Source organism: Mesoplodon mirus (assembly GCF_964341445.2).
Source record: "Mesoplodon mirus genome assembly, chromosome: 19".
Lineage (NCBI taxonomy): Eukaryota > Metazoa > Chordata > Mammalia > Artiodactyla > Ziphiidae > Mesoplodon > Mesoplodon mirus.
Genome location: NC_138995.1, coordinates 60794736 through 60807028, shown reverse-complemented (window position 1 = coordinate 60807028; position 12293 = coordinate 60794736). Strand labels below are relative to the sequence as shown.

The 12293-nt window shown below is 41.6% G+C and overlaps 2 protein-coding genes across 3 annotated transcripts in view; one reads left to right on the top strand and one right to left on the bottom strand.

The window, feature by feature from the left end:
* The window catches only part of LOC309794914 (uncharacterized protein), a 105045-nt gene extending 98772 nt beyond the window's left edge, over positions 1-6273 (bottom strand). Inside the window, exon 1 of one of the 2 annotated variants that reach the window (XM_082606843.1) lies at positions 6198-6273. The gene's annotated coding sequence lies outside the window, so the exon portion shown is untranslated. The remainder of the gene's footprint in view (positions 1-6197) is intronic. The other variant, XM_082606842.1, reaches the window with a different exon arrangement.
* LOC309794915 (uncharacterized protein) overlaps positions 1-12293 on the top strand; it is a 385639-nt gene that overhangs the window by 190144 nt on the left and 183202 nt on the right. The gene's annotated exons all lie outside the window — the stretch shown is intronic.

The following is a 12293-nucleotide window of genomic DNA, read 5'->3' as shown; positions in this document are numbered from 1 at the left end:
CATGCTGAATATATGATGTTACACCAAAGTAATACTTTTACCAAACACAGTTATGAAACTTCTCAGCCATGATGTTAAAGATTCTTAGGAACACTAAAGAATAGTATTCTTTACTAAAGAAACAGTGATTATACGTAATTCAACTTAAGTTTAGGGCAGCCTACCTGCAAACACGCTGTGACAAAACATTCAATTGGAAAAACTTGTATTAGCTCTCAAAAAAAAGTTTTTCCACCATAACCACAAAGCATACACAAATTAAGACTCAACATACAAATACCAGTAGTTTTGAAAGGAAAACTCAACGGAGATGCAACAAGAAGTGAGCTGTGTAACTAATACTGTTATTCAGCAATCCCTCCTTCAAATGGTTTCAGAGTCATCACGGTTGCACATCTTAATTTAAGTCGTATCCTGAGAAAGTTGTTCAATGGATGAAAGGGGATCATTTTTACAGTGTGAGTAACGAGAAAGGTGGAGTGATGGGTGAAGAAATGCTGTGGAAACTGGGGAGATCAGGAGAACAACTTAAATATGTGATCAAATGACAGTGTCTCTGTCAGCATCAAGGGACCATGTAAAGAAAGACCAGGACTGATAAGGGCCTCAGTGAAGCACAGGGAATAATAAACATGGGGTATCACTCCTTGTGACTGCATATATGTGTGAATAAAACTGTACGAGACAACTGAAAATAAGGAGGTTAAAAGAAAAGAAAAATTGGCTTAGCAAGTAACACAATACTGTTCAATTTTTAACTGTGGAAATTATCCTATGGGTATGCGGCCAAAATGAAAGAAAGTTAAAAAGAGAGCTAATAGAATATTTTAGATATAAAGCAGTTGTACATCTATTACATTATTTGCTATGTAGGGTATCCAATTCAACATTCCCTAAGTCCCATTTCCATGCATATTTTCACAAAGAACTGATATAACATTCCATGAGATGTGCAAGACTGTTCTTAGCTGAAACCTGAAGGAAAAACTAGAATAAGGCCATCAAAAGGAAATGGGGGACTTCTCGGCTAGGGCAGTTAAGAATCCACCTGCCAATGCAGAGGACATGGGTTCAATCCCTGGTCTGGGAAGATCCCACATGCCGTGGAGCAACTAAGCCCATGCACCACAACTACTAAGCCTGTGCTCTAGAGCCTGTGAGCCACAACTACTGAGCCCACGTGCCACAACTACTGAAGCCCACTCACCTAGAGCCTGTGCTCCACAACAAGAGAAGCCACCGTGATGAGAAGCCTGCACACCACAACAAAGAGTAGCCCCTGTTCACCACAACTAGAGAAAGCCCACACGCAACAATGAAGACCCAACAGAGTCATAAATCAATTAATTGATTAATTACTTAATTAAAAAAAGTAAACTGAAACTAACACCACACTAAAAGGATTATATAAAATAACATAAGGTGATATATTCTTGAAATGTAAGGTGGTTCAAGATATGTAAACTTTTGGTGTAAAACAGTACATTAACAGAATGAAAGAAAAAATAAAATGACCATCTCAACTGATGCAGTAAAAACCATATAACACAAGTCAACAGGCTTTCATGATAAAAACACTCAGTAAACAAGGAATTTAAAAAGCTACCGCAGCACACTGAAGGACATATATTAACTGCCGACAGCTAACATAAGGCTCACTGGTCAAAGACTGAAAGCATTCTTTCTAAATCAGAAACTAGAAAAGGATACCTGCTCTACTTCTAAAAGCTTATTCCTGGAAATCCTAGCAGGAAGAAATAGGCATAAAAAGACATAGAAGTATTAAAATAGAAAAACGAAACAAAATCATGTGTTTAAAAGCAACATGATGTAATATGTAGAAAACCATGAAGATCCTGCTAAAAATCTTCTAGAAATAATGAATGAACTCAGAAAAATTACAAGATAGTAAATGAAAAAATCAATTGTGTTTCTATATATTAACAATGAAAAATCAAGAAAGAAATTGAGAAAACAATTCCATTTACAATAACATCAAAAAATAAAACAAGGGGACTTCCCTGGTGGCACAGTGGTTAAGACTCCACGCTCCCAATGCAGGTGGCCCACATACGATTCCTTGTCAGGGAACTAGATCCCACATGCATGCCGCAACTAAGGAGCCTGCCTGCCACAACTAAGGAGCCGGCGAGCAGCAACTAAGACCTGGTGCAACCAAATAAAAACACATAAAATTTTAAAATAAGTAAATAAATAAAATAAAACTAAACACTTGGGCATAACCTTATAAAAGGACAGAAAGATGTGTACACCGTAAACTAAAAACATGGCTAAAAATATTAGAAAAGACACAAATTGATGCAAGGATATCCTAAATTCATGTATTTGAAGTCAATATTGTCAAGAGGTCAATACTACCCACAGTGATCAACAGATTCAACCCACTCCCTAGGAAAATCCCAATAGCATTTCTTGAAGAAATAGATAAATACACCCTACAGATTCATTTGGAATCTCAAAAGATGCTGAACAGCAAAATAAGCTTGAAAAGAACAAAGTCATAGGTCTCACGTGCCTTTACTTCACAACTTACTCCAAACCTACACTGATCACAACACTGTGGTACAGAGATAAAGACAGAGAGATGGTGGAATAGTACAGAGACGTCAAAAAAAAATCTCTTGTACGTGGTCAAGTGATGTTGTACAAGGCGGTCGAGACAGCTCAACGGGGGAAGGGCAGTCTATTAAGAAAACCAGTTACCCAAATACAGAACAGTTAAGTTGGACCATTAACGTATATGATATACAAAACTAATGAAAGACCTAAACCAAAGACCAAAATGTACAAAACTGCTAGAAGTAAACATACAGGAAAAGCTTTCTGACATTGCATTCACCAATGATTTATCAGACATAACACGAAAATCACAGGTGACAAAGTAAAAGCAGCAGTTTGAACTACCTCAAAGTTATAAACTACTGGGCATTAGAGCACACTCAGTAGAGTCAAAAGTAATCTACTGTATGGGAGAAAATACAAATGATCTATGACATAGTAGAATATCGAGACTATATAAAGAACTCTAAAAGGAACTAATCACCAATTCTACCATAAGGGGGCTGGCTCTTCCCCAATCAACCAAACATACATGGAAAATAGGAAACAAAACCACTAAGAGCAACATCAAATACACAGACCTGATGATTAAAGAAATAAAATCAAGACCATTTATTACGCATAGAAAAGTACAAAATGAAAGTAGCAGTGCCGTAAACAAAACAAATGATGGTTCATCATTGAAGGTATCACTCCACTTCATAAGCTGTCTCAAATTTTTTTCTTTTTTTTTTGACCACGGCTTGGCTTGTGGGATCTTAGTTCCCTGACCAGGGATTGAACCCGTGCCTTCAGCAGTGAAAGTCCTAACCACTGGACCGCCAGGGAATTCCCAAGCTCTCTCATTAAGATGCTGCAAAATTAAGGGTGGATGTAGAATGAAGAGTGGGCACACAGGTGACAAAAAATATGGCATCAACAACAGTTTAGTCAATAGCCTAACTTGAGGATGTGAACTTGGACAATGTTATCTCTAGGAGAAATTCCTATACCGTTTCTTGAGGATCAAAAGGGATGATCAGGGCCTCCCTGGTGGCGCAGTGGTTGAGAGTCCGCCTGCCGATGCAGGGGATACGGGTTCGTGCCCTGGTCTGGGAGGATCCCATATGCCGCGGAGCGGCTGGGCCCGTGAGCCATGGCCGCTGGGCCTGCGCATCCGGAGCCTGTGCTCCGCAACGGGAGAGGCCACAACAGTGAGAGGCCCGCATACCGCAAAAAAAAAAAAAAAAAAAGGGATGATCAGTAGTATATGTAAACAACATTGTCACAGTGCTATTGAGACATGCGTTGGTAACATTCCTCAAAACCAGAAAAAGAACTGGAAAGACTTATCAATCAGGGTCTTTATTTTGCATCCTAGAACATGCTGACCCCGTACTAACTAGCTTATAGTGGTGATTTCCTATGTAGCAGGAAATATTGCAACAATAAGGAAAAGTATTCGCCATCAAGAATTTAACGTTGGGACTTCCCTGGTGGTGCCGTGGTTAAGAATCCGCCTGCCAATGCAGGGGACACAGGTTTGAGCCCTGGTCCGGGAAGATCCCACATGCCATGGAGCAACTAAGCCCATGTGCCACAACTACTGAGGCTGTGCTCTAGAGCCCGTGAGCCACAACTGCGGAAGCCTGTGCGCCTAGAGCCCGTGCTCCACAACAAGAGAAGCCGCCGCAATGAGAAGCCCGCGCACTGCAACAAAGACCCAACACAGCCAAAAATAAATAAATAAAATAAATGTATTTTAAGAAAAGAATTTAATGTTACACAGTAAACCCATTCCACAGTGTCCAGCAGAAGTTGTCCATTAACTGCAGGTACATTATCACAGCAAAGAAATGGGATAAAATTTCAGACCCTGGGAGTATGTATTTCAAAGTAAGTTTCACAGGCAAAATCATGCAACGTGGGAGAATATGAAATCAGAAAGAATATATATTTCCCTACAAGGTAGAGCATAATAGAAGAAAAAAACACGAGATATGGGGTTCAGATATTATGAGTCCTTGACATGGAATCATGAGCTTGACCCACAGATTCCAAGCTAGCCAGAAAGATTCATATGTTCTCCCCAGGAAGGACTGGGGATTAAAAAGAGGATCTCTCTGTCCACCATCTTTACAGTTTTCCTGAGTAACAGTTACAGAAGACCTAATGCACCTCTCTGTGACACACATCCATGATATGTGTGGCCAAGTCAGAACAGAAAAAACGGCTGAGGGATCTAAACAAGCAGACAGGGCTTGAGACAGCTCCATGCAGGTTCTGAGGTGCCAGAACTGAGAACTGAGCATTGAATCCAAAAGGAGAGGTGAGGGAGCACTAGACCCCTTTAAAGCAACCCTCTTTGTGCCTCTCAAAATCAAAGAATAACAAGTCCACAGGAGCCAAATGGCCAAGTGACCTAGACCATGATAGAGACTTTGCCTTTGTTGCTGATGGAGCTCCTGCACCACTGAGGGTGACATGATACATTTTACATGTTGAGAGACAGTGACAACTCAGGGAGAAGAAAAATTTCCTCTCAGACTTGACAACAAATAAACTTCTGTTTTCCCAAACTACTCTCCATCTGGGTAGACTTTCCCAAACACTACTAATGCTGTGGCTTCCTCTCTGCCCTTCTGAGATCTGATCTGTGCTCAAGTTTCGATTCATTCCCACCCATTTGGTTTTTTGCTATTTTCATGTCACTCTTCATAGTCCAGAGTACTTCCTCTTGCTCAAATATGCAAATAATGTTCACATAAAAAATAGAAATTCCTGCCTATCGAAAGAAATGTCAACGGCTGTGGCTTTTCCAGAATTCCAGCTCTCTGTTCACATGAGAGTGAGGACATTACAGGTGGGTCTGGAAAAATGTTTCACAAATTCAGCCACTGCCTGCCTCCTTCTCAATGCAGAGGGAACCATGTAACATCAGATATCCAGCTCTCTACCAAGAAGTACCGAATCAAAAGCACTGGGGTAGAGCACAGGGAATGAAATATTTTAAAAGCTTCCGGTTGGGCATTAGACATACTCAAGCACTGGAAAAACTCCTGGTATATCATGAAGTGGCCAGATCATCTGAAGAAAGGGCATGTTTAAACTCCTGATGCTAGGACTTCCCTGGGACTTCCCTGGTGGCGCAGTGGTTAAAAATCCGCTTGTCAATGCAGGGGACACAGGTTGGAGCCCTAGTCTTGGAAGATCCCACATGCCGCGGAGCAACTAAGCCCATGCGCCCCAACTACTGAGCCTGTGCTCTAGAGCCCGTGAGCCACAACTACTGAGCCCGTGTGCCACAACTACTGAAGCCCACGCACCTAGAGCCCAAGCTCTGCAACAAGAGAAGCCACCACAACAAGAAGCCCGCGCACCACAACGAAGAGTAGCCCCTGCTCACTGCAACTAGAGAAAGCCTGCGGGCAGCAACCAAGACCCAACGAAACCATAAATAAATAAATAAAATTGAAAAAAAAAACAAAAAAACAAAACTCCTGATGCTACATCACAAAACTTTTCTTGCCCAGTCAACATGACTTTGAGTTTAGTTAAGGAAGGCAGGCGATCCCAAAAGGCAAACAATGGTAAATGCAAAGTTACCCTCCCAACTTTTGGAGTGAAGTTATCCTCACCTACAGACATCAGGTTCCTGTAGGTCTCCAACATCACGTCCCTGTACAAGGCCCTCTGAGCAGGGTCCAGGCATTCCCACTCTTCTGGAGAGAACTCGATGACCACATCCTTGAAGGTCAACTGTGCCTTAAATAAAAAAAAAAATTTCGCCAAGGGGCCATGAGCAGAGTTCTTATTTGCACATAAAATGAATAGAGGTGAAAAGATCAATTTGGTTGAAGTATGTATTTTTTTTGTATTTTTTTTAAAAACATCTTTATTGGAGTATAATTGCTTTACAATGGTGTGTTAGTTTCTGCTTTATAACAAAGTGAACCAGCTATACGTATACATATGTCCCCATATCTCCTCCCTCTTGCGTCTCCCTCCCACCCTCCCTATCCCACCCCTCTAGGTGGTCACAAAGCACCGAGCTGATCTCCCTGTGCTATGCAAAAGTATGTATTCTGACAGTCATTTAAAGGTATTTGGAGCTACTTGTGTATCTAATTTTAATTTCTTATGCTTTGTCATAGAGATTACAATATCCTTCAAATAGATACAGATTTATCATTTTTGTAGGAAACACATGAAATAGATACAACTAAAAATTCAATGCCGGGTTGTCTATATGGAAGTGTTAGCTATTATGTTCTACACACCGAGGGATAATTAAACCTGGAGGAGCATGAGTGGTGTCTTCAGAGACGACAGAGTCCAGAGTGGGTTTAAGGACAGCTCAGAACCTCCTATCATGATGATGAGAGCAGCAGAGACGAACACCGTTTGAACACTTGCTATGTGGTACGCATTACTCTAAAGGTTTTACTTGTATTAACTTGTTATCAACAACACAGCTCATTGAAGACCTGTTCCGATACTGCAGAGGAGAAAACTGTGTCAGACACTGAGAAACTCGACTCAGGTCAAGAATCTAAGGAATCACACAGCAAGCAGCCGAACTCTGAAGGTTGGACTTTGGAAATGAAGTTTAAAATCAAAGAGTTAAGTAACACATACAGCATTAAAGTACATTGCCAGAATCTCAGGGCTTTCCCAACACCCCCCAAATCCCACCCCACCCTCCTCTGCCCTTGGGATCCTGTAGAAGGAAAAGGAAAAAGAGGAGATGGAAGGAGAGCCCGTTTTCCTGGAGGGAGCCTTGCCCAAAGCCTCCTCATCTGACTGTAGCTTCCCACAGGTCACTGCCCTTCCACGGGAGGGGTGAGCACGCAGGGTGTGTGAATGGGATGGAAAATGCCAGTCTGTCTGGCAAAGGGAGGGAGAAACGGGCGGGCAGACGGGAGCTAAGAAACACGCAGTGGCTCACGTGGGACCACAGCGTCCCCTGGTGGAGCTGCTGGTGGCCAACGGTCTGGAGGGGCCTATGTTGGACCAAAGGGGCTTGGGGGCCCTGTCGGTGAGGCAGGGGCATGCAGGGAAAGGCAGTGCCAGCCCCACCAGGCTGGGTGAGGGGCAGTGAGGATGTCTCCACACCGAGCACCAGGGCCCGCTGCTGCCCAGCGCTCACATCAGCATGAATCTGTCTGTGGGCAGAGCTCAGGGCGGTGTGTTCAAGATTCTGGGCTAGGCTGCCTGGGTTCAAGTCTCAGCCGCACCACATCCCAGCTATGTGGTCCTGGGCAAGTCTCTTAACCTCTCTCTGAACCTCAGGCTCCTCCGCTGTAAAATGAGGGTAATAACTAGGCTCCACTTAGTGCATGGGAATTAAACACATTAATATTCTTAAAACCCTCAGGACAATGCTGTGTTCATGCTAAGTGCTACTGGGAGGAGGAGGAGGAGGTTAAATAAACAAAATGCTCTTGGAAGCTTAAAAAACAAACAAAGTACATTGCCAGACAGTTCCCTGAGAAAACGTGAACGAAGTTGAAGGTGAACAACATGGAACGGCCTAAAAGGCCATTACACATGTGTGCACGCACATATGCACACAAAATATTAGTAACTGTATTACTATTTAAACCATTAATAGTATAAAAAATATTCAAGGCCATGGAATATATTAAAAATATAATTTCTACTGCAAAAAGGTAAAATACATAGTTTCAAAATCATGATGACTTTTATCTAAAGCATGGAATTGTACATCCATGAATGTATGCACACACATGTCAACACTATATCAAGTGAAATGAAAAGAGTGTTCTCCAAACAAATTTTCAGACAATTTTTTCACCATCATTTTTATTCATGTGCATTTCAGGATCTTCCAGACAATGAAAATGTTATTGATTGTACTCAACTGCATTTGTCCACATAATTCCATAACGGGCTACTAAAAAATAACAGTAGAGACATGAAAAAATAGCAGAATACTTTAATTCCAACCTCAATATAATAGCTATATTAAAAAATATAATTTTGTCCATTTAGCCTTAGATAGGTATTAACAAAGGCAAGAGAGTTTCTTTTTTTTCCACTAATAAAACTTTGACTCAAAACTGGAAAAGTCATTACTATTATACATTATTTGCACAGATTAATAATAAAATTATCATGATAGTAAAATTAAAAACTTATTGGACAATTAAAAATCATGACAGGGCTTCCCTGGTGGCACAGTGGTTGAGAGTCCGCCTGCCAATGCAGGGGACATGGGTTCGTGTCCCGGTCCAGGAAGATCCCACATGCTGCGGAGCGGCTGGGCCCGTGAGCCATGGCCGCTGAGCCTGCGCATCGGGTGCCTGTGCTCCACGACGGGAGAGGCCACAACAGTGAGAGGCCCGCGTACCGCAAAAAAAGAAAAAAAAATCATGACAAAAAAATGGAAAAAAAATATTGTTATTAAGCAAGAATATTCCACCAAACATCATGATCAGAAGGAAACACTTAATTCCCGCTGAAGTTACAGTGGAGTGAAGCAAGCTGGCCAGGGCTCCTGCCTTTCACTACTGTACAGTGTGCCTGAGCAGGGACCACTAGCGCAAGTAACAGGAGGAAAACAGAGAGCAAGAGACACACAGAGAGTGTGTCAGAGCTGCAACTGTGAACATTCACAATTCTAAGGACATGGAAAGGCGAAAAGTGAAAGGATGGAAAAAGATATTCAATCCTAAAGGGAGCAGGGGTGATTGCACAATATCAGACAAAATAAACTAAGGAAAAAACTAGAGACAAAAATACATTACACAAGAGACAAAATACATTATGAAATGAGAAAACGGTCAATTTACCAAGAAGCTATAATGATTACAAGTATGTATACAGCTAACATCAGAGCTCCCCCCAAAATGAAGAAGCTCTTAACAGAAATAAAAATGGAAATAGATAACAGCACAATATTCGTATCAGATTTCAATACCTGAGTTTTACCAATGCATGGAAACCAAAAGATCAATCAGGAAACCGAGCACTTGAACAACACTGTAGAACAACTGTACCTAACACACATGTACAGAACAGTCCACCCAACAGCAGCAGCAAACACATCCTTCTCAAGCACGTGTGAAACATTCTCCATGACAGACCACATGCTAGACAATAAAACAACTCTTAACCAATGTATGAAGATTCAGATCATAAAAAGGATCTTCTTTAACCACAGTGAAATGATACCAGAAATAAAGATCAGAATGAAAACAGGAAAATGCTCCAAAAGTGGAAATTAAACAGTTCATTCTTAAAGAAGCAATGGGTCAAAGAAGAAATCACAAGGAAATTTTTTAAATATATGAATGAAAATAAAAACAACATGCCAAAATCTATAACAGGCAGTCAAAGATGCACTAAACGGGAAGTCCACGCTGCTAAATCCTTACAACAACAAAGGAGAAAGATGCACACTCTGAACTACTGTTCAAGAAACTATTGAACAAGTTAGCTAGAGTTATTGGAAAACGAAAAAAAATTCGAAGTTATCCAAACTGAAAAAGAGGTGAAATTATCTATTTTTGTAGGTGACAAGGTTTTCTATATCAAAAGCAAAAAGATTCCAAGAGAAAACTACTACCTCAAAAGACAACTTTAAAAGAGTTGCAGCATAAAAAATCAGCATATGAAAATCAGCTGCATATACAATGAGCAATGTCAACAGAAAATCAGAGAACAATCCTATAGAATCCTTAGGAAAAGATCAGCCAAGTAGGTGCAAGACTTGTACACTGAAAAGTACTAAACGTTCTAAAAAAAAGTGCATAGGGATACATAGAAACACCCTGTACTCATGGATTGGGAACTTCATAGTCTTAAAATGACCAAATTAGGGAATTCCCTGGCAGTCCAGTGGTTAGGACTCTGAGCTTCCACTGCAGGGGGACACAGGTTCAATCACTGGTTGGGGAACTAAGATCCTGCAAGCCCTGTGAAGCAGCCAAAAAAAAAAGAACAAATTGGGGCTTCCCTGGTGGCGCAGTGGTTGAGAGTCCGCCTGCCGATGCAGGGGACACGGGTTCGTGCCCCGGTCCGGGAGGATCCCACATGCCGCGGAGCGGCTGGGCCTGTGAGCCATGGCCGCTGGGCCTGCGCGTCCGGAGCCTGTGCTCCGCAACGGGAGAGGCCACAGCAGTGAGAGGCCTGCGTACCGCAAAAAAAAAAAAAAAAGAACAAAAATGACCAAATTACCCTAAAGTGTTCTACAGATTCAACGGAATCCCTATATAAAATGTCAAAGGCAATGTTTGCAGTAACAGAAAGAAATCATGCTAAAATTCATAGGGAATGTCGAGAGTCAGCAAACAGCCAAAATACTCTGGAAAAAGAAGAGGAAAGCAGTCATGTTTAGATTTTAAAACATATTACAAAGCAATCAACATGATGTGGTACTGGCATAAACACAGATACATAAACCAATGGAACAGATTAGAAAACTCAAATAATCCTTGGAATATATGTAAAATGCATATAGACAAGGGTGCCGAGACAACATAAAAGGTAGGAAAGTCTCAATAAGAAATGGTGCTGAGAAAATACATACCTACTAGCAAAAGAATGAAGCTGGAACCTTACCTACGTTAAAGGTAAAAACTTCTGTCTCAAAGGATACAATCCACAGGTAAAAAGTCAGCCTCTGAGGAATGGAGGTGATGAAAGTGATTTAAAGAATGTCCAACTGTCAGAGATTTAGGTTGATTTCATGGTTTAAATTCAAGGATGGAAGAAAACACCCTCTGGTCACTGATGTAAGGTTCTGAACTTTCCATCCCATTCCCAGTCATTAAGATTAAGTCAGTGACTTGCTCCTTTAGCTTCAACTGTCTTTGAGTAAGTCAGAACAAATTTCCCCTTAATCCCTCTTCACTAGAATCCACCTTGGCTAAGAGACTCGTGCACACACAGGGGAGGACCCTGGGATAAACCAAATACAGACTCGGAGCCAGGCAAAACAAGATGACTGTCCAGAGGAAACCCAGAAGAAAAGCCCTATATAAGCAATTCAAACTACCACAAAGGCACAACTCTCTCTCTGAGCCTGCCCGTGTGTGTCTATTCAGACGTAAACTTTTGCCTCCTAATAAACACTTTACTTGCTTCACTACTTTCCGTCTGTCGCAATTCGTTTCTATGGACGAATTCGGGCCAGGGGCCTTGTCAATGGCCACTGGCCCTCGTGGTCTAGGGGCTAGGATTCAGCACTCTCACTGCCTCGACCTGACTTCAACCTCCAGCTAGGAGCTGAGATCCTGCTTCAAGCCTGTAGGCCCAGGCCACCAGAGATCAGCTTTCCAACATATCCCTATCTAAATGATGTCTATTTTCTCTTTCAGGCAATTAGATAAGTGAAATCAGGTAACTCTGCTGCCAATATAATGTCCTAAAACGCAAATCTGATCAGACCACTCTTTTTTTTTTTTTTTTTTTGGAGCAACAGGGTTTATTTTGTGCTCAGGTTAAATTCTGGCTGCAATATTCACATTTTCTTCATTCTGGAACCCAAAAGGGTAGAGCAGTCCTTATCTAGGACACCCTACTCATATCACAGAAGGATCCATGGTACAACCACACAATGGTTCCTAAAGCTTCGGCTTGAAAAGGGCGTGGGTCACTTTTGCTCACATTTTATTGGTTTAAGCAAGGTCTTTGACCATGCCTGATGCCCATAGAGAATTAGAAGTATAATTCTCCCATAGGATAGGGAGACAAATAATTGAGACCCG